Here is a 15,902-nt window from a genome sequence, read left to right as displayed (position 1 = left end):
ATAAGAAAAACAGAAACAGCTTTCTAAGTATTAAGCAAGATTTCCCATAGACCAGACCACTTTCCAAAGACAGTATTTTTAAAACACTGCCTTTAAACACAGCTCAGGATGCAACCAAAGATCCCCAACACTTGTTAACACCATCACTTCAATACTATAAAAAATATTCACACAAACATCTCACAAGGTAGCTGTAACAGCCATGGTGACAGCGATGAACAACATGCGTCACAGATTCAGACTATACACTGCTCTCAATGTTTATATCAATGCAAGTGATGATGCTGACCTCAGAAGTAGGCAGCAGCAAATACCCAATTTTTTAAAGCAATTAAGTTGCTTTGTTTCACAAAAAAGGCAAACTACACTTAACAGGCATTCACAAAACTCAAGTTGACAGCCAATCTTCCTGGGACAAGCTTATTCTCCTTGGACCCTGGGTATGACCTGAGAGCCCTGTCTGCCACAGACTCCATGTGTGCTCCCAGTAGCAGCAGCAGCTGGGCAACGAATCAGCACCTCCTTACTGCTGCCACTACTGATGGACCCAGTCTGAATAAACTCCTTCCACCACCATTATTATGCCTTAGGAGCTTATTTACAGACCTTTATGGACAAATACTGATATAAGCTCTTAGGTGAGTGGAGGAACGTGCTGGGCAGCTGAATCTTGCCACCCAAAAGTACTTAAGAAGGAAAGGTATTGCCTGTGTCCAGCCTCCTGAGGAGCCTGCACTCCAGTGTGCAGTGCAGCAATGCTACACAGGGATGCACGAACCACTCCTCTGCTGGCCCAGCAATGCAGTGCAGAGGAAGGTTCAAAGTATCACATTAACTACAAGTACAGTCCCCCAAATCCTTGTGAGGGATTGCAGAGCCTGGGTCAGCCAGACAGATCCATGCACTTCTGGTAGGAGTTCCCAGGTCAGATTGCAGAAAGGTAGTTTAGCACGTGTAACATGCAGGAAAGAAGGGAAGATTTGGATCATCTCTGGCATCCAAGGTCATTGCTCTAATAATCTTTCCTTGCTACATCTTGCCTAGAATGAATAGCACCTGGGTTAAAACCTTGTGCTATTTTCAGAACGTCTTCAAAAAAACTAGAAAGAGACATTGAATCAGCAAGAAAATGCTGGATATGGTTTTTTAGAGGAGGTAGTGCACAAAAATGTGTTTTTCAGCCAGACTAAGAGTGGCCTCATAGAGAATGCTACTGCTAGGAGTGTGCTAGGAGTCACCCAGGCTGATCAGGAACTGTTCACACTGCCTGCTGCACAAGGGCATTGTTTCCACCCCTCATTCCCTGCCTGCGGGAATGCAGGTATGAAAGCTCCCAGCAGGTGTGAAAGCAGCATCTTCTTCCCCAGCTGTTGATCCATGAGTAGTTCCCTGGCTACTACACCTGTGCTCTGAGACCAGCCTGCAAGAAAAGCAGCCACTGGAACTCCCCAGAGGGAATTTAGTAGCCTTCACAGCCCCCATGCTGGATCATGAGCTTCTCTGGAAAACACCTATAAAGTGGATTGCCAGTGGACAGAGAAAGCCACTGAAGTGTTGCTAGAACTGCCAGTATGCTCAGTACATTATAAATATATTAGGAAAAGTAAATTATTTACAATTAGTCAACTGAGTCTCATTTTCAATGTTTCTTGCAAATCATTAATGAAGTGCAAACTACTTAAACAAACAGAGGGAAGAATGACCTCAGATTTGTACTATCAAAACTAAGTGTAATAAACTTTTACTGACACTGGCTAGATCCATGTCACAATCCTTCTTTTATACAAGAAATCAAATACAAGCATCTTCAGTCTCAAAAGTGACTCCAAGTTATTTTCTTTATAATCCAGGCAGGACACTCAGAAGACTTGTAAAAAACAGTAAATAATAAAAAGAAAAATGAGTATTATCCTGAGAAACAAACAACGAATTGCCACTTTTTTCAGCTAGCAAAAATCAAACTTTTGGTTTTATAAATAGTTTCTTTACTAATGAAAATATTCAAAACTAGTAACGTATATGGATTTATTCCCCTAGAAAATTGCAAGCAACGAAATAAACATATATGATACCTTATATCTAAACCAGTTGTTTGTTTAGTTTGGTTTGTTTGCTGGGTTTTTTTCTTAAAGGAGTTACAAGAAGAATGAGAAAACTATTTAATTCCACATACAGCCCTACTGGTTTTCTTCCATTTATTCTGGAAAGAACAGACATGCTGCGTTCTTTTACATCTCTTGATTCACTATGCTCAATGAGAAAGAGTAAATTAAAACTGCACTATAAAAACAGTGTCCTACTCTTCCAAATACAGGCATTGTCAGCATAACTGCTGAAGCTCTCTAAAAAACCCCAATTTTTAAGAAATTCTGTTGATAATAATAAAGTTCTGAGGTTTTTTTGCCTCTCTCACTGAACAGCATATTTTAGGTACAGCTAAAAGAATCCAGAGGGAGAGTTCATTTTTACTAGTCAGATCTGCAGTTATGAGTGAATTATGCAAGGAAGCAACATTTCCTATCTGAGGGAGAAGCAGAAACCACTTGGAGCTGGGCAGAAACTGGGATGAACCACTCAGCAATGTCTTCTCTCTCTGGACAAGCCTGGAACACAATGCCTGAAGGAAGTCCCCTGAAGGAGCTGCTGATGACTGGGATGAAGACAGTACATTAAGTGTTGGTATTTCCTCTGAGGTGGCAGCATTCTGAGACACAGCCTAAAAAACCCAGGCAGGATTCCATGCTGTCACATACCTCCCACATCCAGAATTGCAGCAAGGCATAAATAAAGACATACAATTCCAAAAAAGAAAAATCAATTTAGAGAAATAACTTTAAAAAGCCCCAAATGGTAACATTAAATTACACAAAACCATTAGAGAAATACCACCAAAAAAAATCAAGATCAACACAGCAGCAGTGAACAACACAGGAAATAATACACTTTTCACATAAGTGTTATGCAGAGATTTGTCTTAAGCCAATTCAAAAAAACCTTTTTTTCTTTGATTGCTTCACTACAATGGTGCAAAGCAATAAAGCCTTAAATAGAACACAACAATATATTAAAAAATACAAAATGCTGGATTCTTAGAGGTATTTTATTTTCTAAGAGACAAATGTGGTTTTGTCTTTCCCAGCTACAGCCTGCACAGAACACAAGAGTTTTAACTTACTAATCTTAACAATCTCATGTAATTACTGGTTAGATTCTGCCCTGTAATGTAGGCTTCACAGTTTTTCATTCTACTGCTGAATAGTTCAATAAGAAGCTTACTGAACTGCAGAAGAAAAATTATTCTGAGCATGGCTGCTAATGCTTTCCTGTCTGCCTAATATTTGATTACAGAGCTTTCTTCGCCTCCCTTGAAGAACTGAAAACAACTTCATTAGAAAGTGTACTAAGCAAAAGGTGTATGTGATACTGCACACACAGATACTTATGGATAAATATCACAAATTACAGACAGCTCCTACATTGTTACCTACTACTAAGGATATTATATTCCATTAAGTGATATTCAGGACAAGAGTTCTCTTTTCAACTCCATCTTTAGGAAAAACACAGACAAACCCATTTCCCACTACAGTACTTGAAGAAAGGGGAAGAAAGAAAACAAAGAATATAATTGTTACCCTCATGCTAAATAGAAATAAATAATTAATTCACTCTTTCCTGGAGTTTTTCTCTTTTATTAAAAGTCTCCTAAACTCACTACGCTTTGGAGAAGAGATTTGATCTTTGACAGACTGGCTTTTGTAAGTAGAAACACATATTGCACAGCAAATACATATAATTCTAGCTAAATTCACTAAAGATTTGCCTCAACTGGATCAGGCACTTGAGCAGAGAACTGACGAGATTAGCTCTCTCCATTTAGCTGGGAGAACTTTTGTATCTCCCTTGCATCAGTGGTTAGTGTGTAACCAACTGCCTCTGCCTTCTGAAGCCTTCTGAAGAGGTTTGGATCCCGGTACTTTCACACTCCACTTAAAAAACAGTAATTCCAAGGGCTTGATGACAATTACTCTGATTATCAAGAATATATATGAAATAATCAGTATAGGACACATACATTAAGAAAAAAGACAGGTAAAGCAAGAGTTGCTCATATCCATGGTAAAAGAAAGACAGTAATAACAGGTGAGTATGTGCTTAAACACAGAGGAAAGGTGTGCCAAGAGCACTGTGAGGATCTCCTTCCATACCACTTTAACCCATGTCTATGCATCCAGCTTCCTTGCAGATTCTGTGAACAACAGTTTGAGGAGACTGGGTAGCTTAACCCTCCAGGCCTCTTTCCCTGAGACCCTCCCCCAGATAATCCAAGTCTCAAATGAATCTGCAAGCATAATGAGATATCATCTAAACTCCAAGTCTCAACTAAGAGTGGAAAACTGCAGAATTCCTGCTCAGGGAAAATATAGGCCAAGGCTTGAATACTGCAGGAGGTGAGGAAGGAAATCATGAGCAGAGCCAATAGGTGATAACTCTATTACAGATTTCAAAGCTATTGCTTCATTTCACCATCATTTTTACAGCAAAATGAAGACAATTTTGATACTTGAAAGGAAACAAATTCTAAAATATTTCAATCAACAACACGGAGCAGTCTGAAGTAGTCAGTTCTGCTCTGCTTGATGATTTTCGAATGCAATTTTTCTCTAGCCTCACACAATACTTATGCTTAGCACAATCCTAAAATAACCCCAGCTGTCTAGTTAGTCTTGTCCTGCAAGGGAATGATCATGCTGAATTACCTCCTTGCTGCACTGTCATGAAGAACAAGGGCCCGACTCTGATAAGATGCTTACTCAGCAAAACCAGGCATTACTGAGTCATCCTAAGCACCTCGAGACGGGTTCTGCAATGCAGGGGGAATGGTTTTTGCTTTCAGTGTTTTTATAACCTTCTCTATTTGGTTAACTTCTTAAATTAAGTAATCTATTATATGAATATATATAATAAAAAATCATTGGTGGGCTGACTATACACATGTGACACAGGAAACGTAATTCACTTCTATAAAAATGATTTCTTAGGTACAGATATTGGCTGTGTTAACCATTTTGATAGCACTTTTAAGTTCAACCTAGGGTTTTTCCTCATTATGCTTGTTAGGGAACTTCATAATTTTTTCTACTAACTCAATCCTAACTAAGTACCTAAAAGAGATTCCCAGACTCTTTCTGGATGACACAACCAAGTGAGACCTTGACCTACTCCAGGACATAGTGAAACAAAATACCTGCACAACACACACTAGAATCAAGAACCAGCAAATGGTGTTCATCACATTATTTGAATTTTGACTTATTTTACAGTTTCGCATGACCTACTTTGATTTTTTAAAATATACTTAACAACTGCAAGTTTCCTGTACCTTATTTACTGGAAACTTCAAGTGCTTAATGGTAAAAACCACAAAGACACTTCAGTGTCTTTGTGCTAAGTACTCCATGTTTCAAAGATAAATACTGGTAAGTTAGATAGTTTAAACTAAACCAAGAAAGTAACACAGGATAACTGGTAAGACAGTTATACACATTTCAACAAGTAAATAGCCAGACCCTCAAACTTTCCAGAGGACTTTGTTTTTGAAGATAATTCAGGATTTTCCTAGAATATACTGTCAAATCCTGTCCAGATAAAACAACCCCAAAAGTCTCTTACAAAATTACTTATGTGCATTGTCTTCTTGCCCTTATGCTGGTCATTCAAACCAAGAACAAGCAATAATTGTATTAAATATCATCTGAATCTCTTTTTGTCACAGCAAGCTCCACTACTCTTTGAGGAATACAGGAGTGCAAAAAAGAAAAACAAGGCTTTGTCTTATCCATATATCAAAAAATAGTTCCCTCTTCCTGACGCACTCATACCTGCATAGGAATGACATTAAAACTACTGGTTTAACTTCTATGGCAGCTCAGCTAAACACCTGCAGAGGCAGTTATCACCAGGAAGTATCAAAGCATATTCATCTCAGAACATCTGCTGAAGGAAGCCAGCCTTAGGAGTGCTGGAGAACTACCACTCCCTCATGGAGAAGCAGGAGCAGCGACAAGACAAACCAGATTTCTACAGAATTTGGGGTGAGGAGTTCAGGATTGGGTGATGCAATAGAAGTATGTAAGAGGGGAAGTCAGGCAAAGAGAAAAAGAGGCAGAGATCCCAAAATAAAATCTATGTGTAGGGCAGAGGTATTAATTCATGGAGATGAGACTGGAAAAGGAAACAGAGGGATGTCTTCTTCAGGGCATGAAGCCTGGCACTGTGCCTCAGCATGCTGCAAGCCCCACTGACAAAGCCTTCCCATGCCATGGCTTGGTCTGGGATCAGAGCAGAGTACTTCTGAAACTTTGCAACACAGACTTCTAGCTCATCTGTGTGACAGTTAAATTGACAGCCAGTTTTGAATGGCAGCTTTTTTAGCTCAGGTAACTGATACCACATGCTTTCTGACTTATCTGCATTTCAGTTTTGCATTTTTTTGGATCAAACTAGTTAGTTACTCTCACCCTTTATCTCACAATCTTTAGAAGGTTTAAAGACTTGAATGAATGTAAAATACCCATTTGATAAAAGGCATGCAACCAACTTGATATTACAATAATGATTTACTAAAAAAATCACCTCAAGTAATACAGAGCATGATATTTGACATAATTCTCAATATTTAACACATCTACTGCCAGTGGCCTTAGGTTCTGATTAACTGAACGGTAGTAATGAGCTTTTCTGCACATAGTACTAATGATGCTCTAATTGCAGTGATGAATAGAACAATATACTGGTTTGTTCAACTTCCCTGTTTCAAAAACGGAACTCTCAATATAATCATGTTTCTATCAAGCTTTTTCTTTAAAAAAAAAAGGTAAACACAGAACACTGCTTTTCTACAAGAGCAGAGATAACTTTAACTGTGGTTCTTTCCCTCATTTCTCAAACCAAAAGATGATCAAAGTAGGGGCAAACTATCAATGGAAATCTCCAACTGAATTGCACACAGTTCTGGGACTGGCCTTCCAGGGTATGTTTTTAACTCCTACATTCTACTCAGTTTCCTCAGGAAATGTGCCTCCCAGCTGAAACTTGTGTGAGACACTTGCCAAAATGCAAAACTGGAAATACAGACTTAAATTCTATGGGAAGGCATTTTAAGAACGACTTTTATTTACAAACAAGATATTTGGGGGGCTGTTCTTTGTAAAAACCATCTTTGTTTTTGAGAGTTACCATCCTTCTTGGTCCAAATTTGTATTTTTATCACGTATAGAGGAAATGTGTATCATTCAACACCTTAGATAAAGCAAAAAAATTTAGTATTGAAGCTAATGCCTCTGACATGTAAGCATCCAAGACCTAGGGAGAACTTCATTCTGTCAGATATCAAATATCACCATATTTTCACAAAACTGCTGCTGAAGAACCTATGAAAAGCTTCTGTGTTTTTTTTAAAATTACTGATACACAAAAATCCATTTTTAGGAAAGAAACATGAGAATCTTTGTTAGGCTTAGCTTTCTTTGTTGATCTAGCAAAATGCTGGCTTAAGAAATCAAAACATGTATGGTCATTTCAACATGCTATCTTCAAAAAGAGGAAAACTAGTTTCAATTTTTATATGAAAACTTAATATGAAATCTTCCCGCATTTGCATATGAACAGGCTCCTGAAAACTTCCTTGCTGTTTCTTTATTAACGATGCAAGGGCAGAGAAATAAGGTCATCACACTCATTACTGCAATGGCAGTTACATTAAGAGTAGGAGTTATTTGACCTTCTCTTTAAAGGTTTTTAGGAATACCACATTTTTAGACCATAACGCAGCACAGTAAGACATGAGAGTGAAATTGACCTGGACAAAAATTTTCTGCTAAAATAATAGCCAAGGTCAAAAGAAATTTCCTAATCTCCTACTTTAAATGAACTCTATCAGCAGTGTTAAATAATTAAAACAGACACATAAAATTATACTGCTCACAAGAAATCTCTTTCTCTATGGCTGTTAAAGTAGTAAAACCTTGCAAGTGACAAGCTGCTGACTAATAGCATTACTAAATCAGACAGCTGATCAACATTTTTTCATCTACTTATTAAAGGATTAGGACAGGCCAACCACAACAGTGGCTGCTAAACAAGGATATGGCCCACAGTGATATTATAGCAGAAGTGGGAAAGGTGCTTTATGATTGTTTCAATAAACATATTCAAAAGTGTTTCCACCTGTTTGGTTAATCTGGACTAAACACCAAACTTTAGGACAGATCTTGAACCTCAGAAGTACTGGTTTTCAGAGAAAGACTCTTACATATGCACACACAGGAGTAAAACAATTACTGTAAACTTTAAGTTCTGTTTTTTCATTGTTCAAATCAACTGTACTAAGGAATATACTTTATTCTTAAGAAAGAGCAATCTGTGTGCCCTCATAGAGCTCATGCTGTACCAATAATCCTTTTTAATAGATTATTTGGACCCGAGGATGTCTACTTCATCTACCGCTGCAGATTTTTGCAGGACATCTGGCAGTAGTCTCCACCACCATAAGCTTCTGCTAAGCACAGGGTCATACCCAGGCTCTGTCTGCGTCAGGAACTGCTGCAGACCAACAGGAGCAGATTGGTACCCAGAAAAGGGTTGTGCTGAGGATGGGATACCTACAAGAAGGACTGCAGTTGCCAGCAGTTGCTCAACTTAAAAAAAAAAAATCTGGAATTCAAGCAGCTTACTAATAATGCAGTGGATTGACGTTGTATCAGCATTTCACAAAAATGGGAAGGTCAATGACATAGTAACTAAAACTTTTCTTGAAAGTTACTTTGGTAAAGGCATGAAAAGCCATCTTCAGGAGGTACAACTTCTTCAAGAAAACTTTCTTTTGAAAAATGAAATGGGTAATTAGCTTGCAGTCTATGCACAGAAAATATTAAAATGTTTTACCCAAAGAATTAAGAGAGAACAGGAGACCACTGTGAACTAGAGGCTACTTCTTAGTTAACTGGCAAGCAAGGTAAAACAGTGCCCCATTCTCATCCTTCACAAGTACCTGTTTGTAAACCAGCTCTTTTCAGGGCATGAAAACAAATTGGAAAGTCTCCTTCATCCACCTCTCTTTGGTAATGAAATAACTGCCAGTTTATAAGTCTTCTTAAAGATTAAAACAATAAACCACACCATTGTGTTCTCATTCCTCATGCATTTTTGGTTTATAATGTTATTATTCCAGGAGATGTTGCATAATGAGTAGCTCTTGAAACAGTGAAGTCAGCCGCAGCAGTAACCTATTCACATTGTAGTAAACAACCATTTTCTTAGGCAAAATATCCCTCCTCCTTTTCTCCCCGACTAAAGCATGCTGAGTTAGAGAGCATGGTGATAAACGAAACAAAACAAAGCAACCAGCTGAAAAGAAAATCACAAGGCAGAAATGGGAAAACTGGTAACTCCTTTCCTTTAATTTTCAAAATAATTACTTAAGATGGCAATAACTAGATTGTATTTTCTTTGCTTCCAAGAATACCAATAAATACCAATAGTATTATTAGAAACTTTGTGCAATAAGCACAAGATATGTCAGTGCATGCTGTCCAGAAACCACACAAGCCCTTCATGTGATGAAATCTTTCCTCTGGCAAAAGCAGTGACCCTCATATATGAAACTCAACTATTAATCACCTTGTTAATTGGAAATAGGAGGGAAGATGAACAGAGGGAAGAAGATGGAAAGTATTTTATAGCTGTCCTTAAGCAATGGATTCAGAGACCACCAGGTGTAAACACAAACTCCCCTCAGCAGTACAGTCTAGTGCCATGCAAGGATCAGTGCAGGCCCTGTGCAAGAGTCAGGCAGTTCCAGCGATTCTCAACACTGTTTCATCGGCCAAAAGCACAAAACACAGGACAAAAGTCTTTGCTGGGCAGTGTGACTGTTGGAACATTTGGAGGAGCTGAAAACAGGTTTTGTTTTTGGATGAGGTGGAAAAGAAGGTGGTATAAGCATAGAGGAATGACATCAAGCCAGGCCAAAATCCCTGGAGAGGTATTGCTGCAAGGACTTAATCGATGGTTTTTCTAATTGGACTAAGTAAAGCAAAGAAAAGTAGAAATGGTTGTTTTCCATTTCTTTCCTTAATTTCTGAATGCCTTATTTTGCTGTGTTTCATGTCTGTGGTTTGTTTGGTTTTTTTCCAAACCTCCTTCTCATTAAAATTAGAAATTGCCTGACATCTGTTCTTTCTTTTCAAGCATCCAAACTCTGAAATCCCATAATCCGTAAATGGGAAAGGACGATTACTCAGAAACTTGGCTGAACTACATGTGAGACACATTATGGGACGTTTCAGCAATCAATTTAAAATCATTGGCTTCAAGTGTGTTATTTCAGAATTGCAGGCAGTATCTGTAACTTATGTTACCTAAAATACCCAAAGGAAAATTTTATCAAACATAAAAAGCTGGCTGTCTGCATAGGCAAGTCAATCTGTAGTATTTGAAAAAGAAAAAAAAAATCAATACTGTGATAGAACAAGATGGAATGGACACTCTTAGAAAACCAGGCATACAGCTCTCACTGAAGAAGAAATATCACAGGACATGTTTTGGTCATAGGTAATAAGCAGGATATATTTCAGTATCTACCTGGTCATCTGGACATATGATACATCCAAATCAATAAGCAATTTTGCCAAAGAAAATTCTTACAGTACACATTACAGATATGAAAGACTGTGCAAAACATTATATTAAACATGAAAACTTGTCAATAGTTACAGATATGAAAGACTGTGCAAAATATTATATTAAACATGAAAACTTGTCAATAGTTTAAAATGTGCTTTAAAACATAGTTTAGATAATTTAAGGTTTGCTTAGAAATGTTAATTATTCATCCTTAGACACAGAACAGTTGCTATTTTAAGATGTATTACTTAAGAATTATGATGTTTATTTCACGTTCTCTGTTGGACACATATGGACAAGAGGTACTATAGAGGCCCAAGAATGAACCCAGGCTAGAGGAATGCCAAGCCTACAAGAGAACGTACACATCGTTTCTCCCTGAACAGAGGGCTCTGTGGTACTTTAGCTTCCAGTAAATAATGTGTACTTTGTGTATATAATGCAGCTACAGTGCATATATTGATTTAATGCATTATTTTATTATCCCACAACAGATAAAAGGTGCAGGCACAGACCTGCGCTATCTCATTAGTGAAGAACTATTTCACAGTCTTATAATTATTGATGGAGAACAATCATACATGCACCTGTAATCCTCACTTTAAATAAAATTTCATTTCAGAAAGACAATTTTATATCTTCATATTGCGGCAAAGAAAAAGGAAAAATTCAAAAACTATTAGGATAAACTGATAGGAACATTCCCATTAGTACACATGCTTTCTGTTATGTCCGGAACTCTTCCCATTCATCCTCTTTGCACTTGTATGCAAAACAAATACTAGCCATCGAAGAGTGGGTGCTGTAACCCTTGCTACTCTATTGTTTGGGTAGTTCAAAATATATTATCAAATCCAAACCAAAGTAAATGTTTAATACAAGTTACCCATACTGTGGAAAAAACAAGACAAAACAAAATCAGTTTTGCATGTCCAAAGAACAAGCACAGAGAGGCTCAACCAGAGTAGCTACTATAGGCTAGAGGAACATGAACATCCCTCACTTCTTTCATTATAGCCTGCAACTTCCTTGTGCCATCCCAGGATGTGCAGTCACACAGCAGGAAATGTGCCCCCAGCTCCATCCTTCAGCCAGGCGTGAGCAGCAAACTGGGCCGTGTGCCGGGACAGGACGGCCAGAGCAGGAAGCCCTTGGAAGTGAGCTGGCTGTTCAGACACCCATTCCCAGAGCCACGCCACAACAGCTGCAGGCTGCTGGGCAGCCAACTGGACCACACTGATCTACCAGAAAGTACAACTCTGAAGTAGTTCAAAATAAAGAAAAGGCATGGTAATAGTGATTCTTCAAACCTTTTACTTGGATACTCTTTAAAATACTTCTATCATTGATTAACATGACCTTTACAATGACTTTTGAATTAATCCCTAACTGACTATACTGGGATTGTCTTTACATAAACTACAAATTCTTTTGGCAAGTTGAGCTTTATCAATGACTGACTATTACATTTCGAATGCTGTCTTCATCTTAACTCTTTACATTCTTAATGTCTTATTTCCCCATTTGTAGATTTGGCTCAGTAACTCTCACGTTTGTTTACATACATACATTTACACACCAATATATCTATAGGAGTGAGATGTCAGAGTAGCTTTTAATACACACAGCAAATGATGTTTACAACAGGCCTTAATGAGAATGAATCAGTCATTCAAACAGCATTACCCCTGCGAGATACGAACGAGACAGGTTGTCACATTTAGAGATTAACGTCTTGTTTTTGCCAGAGTTCCAAGAGTGCAAATGAAAACGCCAATTTGGCTTTTCCTAGCTTACCCATATTTGGTACTGCCACTAATTTTTTAAACTTTTTTTGGGTGCATAGTTAAATAGATAAATAATATCATCAATCATTTCTACATATACTAATATTGGTATTAAAATATTGGGGTTTTTAAACAGATCATTTAATAGAACAATCAACCATTACCAGACATTTGTTTAACAAGTCCTGCTCAGCTCTTTATATTTTATGTATATATATTATGATCTTTTCATTCCTCTGTTGCCCTGATCCAACATGAAAATTCGCTGTTACACCCTGGTATTTCAACAAGACACTGGATGAAGCAACTTAAATTCTCTTCTAATTACTGATAAAGAACGTACTACCTAGTACTGAATGTATTCATATTTGCAGATACAATGCTATATAAGTATGATAAAACATGCTGCTTGGTGAGATAAAGACAATTCTTTGACATAAATAAATAATTAATAAATATATATATATGGACCTGATTTTATAGTCTTCTCACTCAGCCTCCAAATTTTATTCTGCATTTGATTAATTTAATAAACATTTCACTGAAATAGTAAGCAGCCCTACCTTAAGCACTATGTACTGCCTACTGACATTTACAACATGGAAAAACAAGTGACCTACCAAGCATTCCAATATCACCTCAAAACCTCATTTCAATGTATAATCATGTTCAAACTGCTTATGCAAATGCAATTAATTGCATCCTCTAAAAAGGCATCTGAAGTATGTAAAAGACTGCAAAAATTTTCTGTAAATATAAGCCTACTGTAACATGCTTTTTCACAGCAGAAAGTATAGAAGTTAAATAATATTATTTTACAAGTTCAGTTATTATTTTTATTATTTTCTTCAGTATTTTCCTGTTGTAATATGAATCCATTATTTTGCCCCCAGAAATTATGACAATAAAGTAAGAGATAATGGCATGTCTAGTTTCCAAAAAATTAACAGTGTATTATTTTAATCTGTAAAGCACCATGTATACTGATGCTGTTGCAAGAAGCAGAGGAGGAGTGGTGGGAGTTATATTGTGGGTGAAAAAAAATTTTCACCATTCTGGAAGAAGATATTCCCAGCAATAAGGCTTTATCACATCATGCCTACACAGAGATCTGGAAGTCTCTGCTTTATTGGGATTGTCACAGATTGATGATGCCCTTTTGATAGAATAACTGAAGCACTTTAGGGAAACACCCCCGAGCACTTGGCTGTGATTACCTTTTAGTAACAAAAAGGTGTAAAGTGGGAAGAAGTTAAGTTGCTCTATATCAGCGAACCTTTGTGAATTGATGAACTGTGAGCTCCAGTCTCTGGAGAAACTTCACTTCTCTCACCCAGCCATCACTCTAAGTCCCCTTAAAGACTCAGTTCCCCTCCTAAGCCCTCTAATCTCTCACATTTTTTCTCAGACCTACATCCTGAAGGCCTTCTTGAACTACTCAGTATCTGCTGGCTCAGGAAGGAAGCTCATCAGAGTCCACAGCTATTTGGTCTGCACTTCAGCCTTCCCTTTGGCAAAGGAGTGAATTTGGCTCACTCTCCTCTAGTCCAGCAGCTATCTCCAATATGCTTGTAAGAACTTGTACAAGAAAGAATTTGTAAAATAAATAACCAGCAGAACAGAGATATACGCCATCCCTAAGTAGAACAAAAGACAAAATCAAAATGTCATTGGACTAGGATTAAACTTGCAAATTCAGATCATATTTTAAATTCTTTCCAAAGAATATTTGGGAAAGGTACAGAAGCAATGCAAAGAATGAAAAATCATCAGTGTATGCCTTCAGGAAAACTTAGAGGAAAATTTAGTCAGTGGTTGTACTGGAAGAAGAGTAGGTATTTTTCCAAGATAAAATAACTGCCAGGAAAAAAACCACAACCCACCATTTTGCAGACTACAATTTGGATAAGACAACAAAAGTGACAATATGGTCAAAATAGAATATATTTTAGAATAATATGAAAGCAGTCTTGCATGATTTTATCCTTAATTTAGTCATCAAGATGGTAGCTGAGATGCACATTATCTAAAAGTAAATATGAACCAAGAGCTTCTTCATACAGGGGAAAAAGTCATGTAAGTGGCAGGAGAGACGTGCAGTTATACCATTAAACACAGCACCTTTTTAAACCACCTAAGTGCTGACAGGCTTTTGTGCTGCTGTCCAAGGTTTCAGCCTTAAAAAGCCAGCTTGTAGCTCATTTCTTTTGATGACTGAGGACAGTCATGTTTAAGAGTGGAAATACTGTCCTACAGAGAAATAGCTCAATTCTGTTAGGAGTTAACATACTGACCTGCAAGCTGACACTAGTAACATATTTCCTTTTTTTTAAAGGGAGTTCTAATTCAGTCTTCTAGAAAATATATTAATTTTTGATAGTCTTTGGATTATCTGCAAGTCTGCCAATTTCATGCTTAACCTAAATCTTCATCTCAGTCTGGAGCAAATAGGGAAAGAAAAAAATACTGTATTTTTAAAACTACAAAAGGATTTAAAGAGGAGTAATCTGTACACATTGAGCTATTCTTCCAATAAGTCTCAGAACACTGGGGACATTCCAAAAGATTAGAAGATGTGAAACAATGGATTTTATTTGAAAGCCAACAGACAATACAAAGAATTTTAAGGCCCCAATTTTGGAGTCAACAAGCAGCTTGATTTATGTATGAAAAATGAACACATGCCGATTTAAACATGAACTAACAGAACATAAGCCACTTTCTAAATTCACTTAAATTTATAAGTGAAAAGTGCAAGACTTATTATGAGTGTAAGGCATCTAACTTGATACTCATACATTCTGATTAAAGAGACTTCTTAATGCTGCATACATTAAACTGATTTATAGTGCAGCCCTGAGCATAGAATCAGCAATGAATTGGTGAATTTTTCAAGAAACACCACATGAATGAGTTACCAGCTCACCATCTCTTACTATTTTTACCAGTGGCCTGGAAGGAAAACTCCTCACTGATCAGGTTTAAAGAGAAGGGAAAAATTGTGGCAAGATGATTAATTACAGGAGTAATCAGTTCTCCCTCTGAATTTGGTACAGTAAGAAGAGAATCAAGTAAGTCACAGAAATGAAAGGTCCCACCTCAGCTGAATAAAGGCAAGCAAGCTATAATAATCAGAAAGGTACTGCCTTCTCTAGTAAAAGAAAGTTTAAAGTTGTTTAAGGAACAGAACCTAAAATAATTGACACTACAGCCATAGATATGATAAGAGCATAATTGTGTTAAGTCATTAAGACATTAGATCTTGTTAGAACAAGCAAGGCTGTATTATCCTTCTCCTTCCCCCGTAAGCAGAACAAGCCAATAATACCAAGCTACATGTAGCCTGTTACATAAGTTCTCAGTTTCCCTGAAAATGAGGTAAATTATCCCTCAGTGCTTAGAGGCATATGAGTATTTTTGCTGCTGTTG

At 37.4% G+C, this 15,902-nt stretch overlaps 1 protein-coding gene across 4 annotated transcripts in view; it reads right to left on the bottom strand.

Annotated features, from left to right (window-relative positions):
• CAMSAP2 (calmodulin regulated spectrin associated protein family member 2) overlaps window positions 1-15,902 on the bottom strand; it is an 82,264-nt gene that overhangs the window by 42,982 nt on the left and 23,380 nt on the right. The gene's annotated exons all lie outside the window — the stretch shown is intronic.

This window comes from Corvus moneduloides, chromosome 9, assembly GCF_009650955.1.
Source record: "Corvus moneduloides isolate bCorMon1 chromosome 9, bCorMon1.pri, whole genome shotgun sequence".
Classification (NCBI taxonomy): domain Eukaryota; kingdom Metazoa; phylum Chordata; class Aves; order Passeriformes; family Corvidae; genus Corvus; species Corvus moneduloides.
Note: the sequence above shows the minus strand (reverse complement) of the source record. Positions and strands in the feature narration are given on the sequence as shown.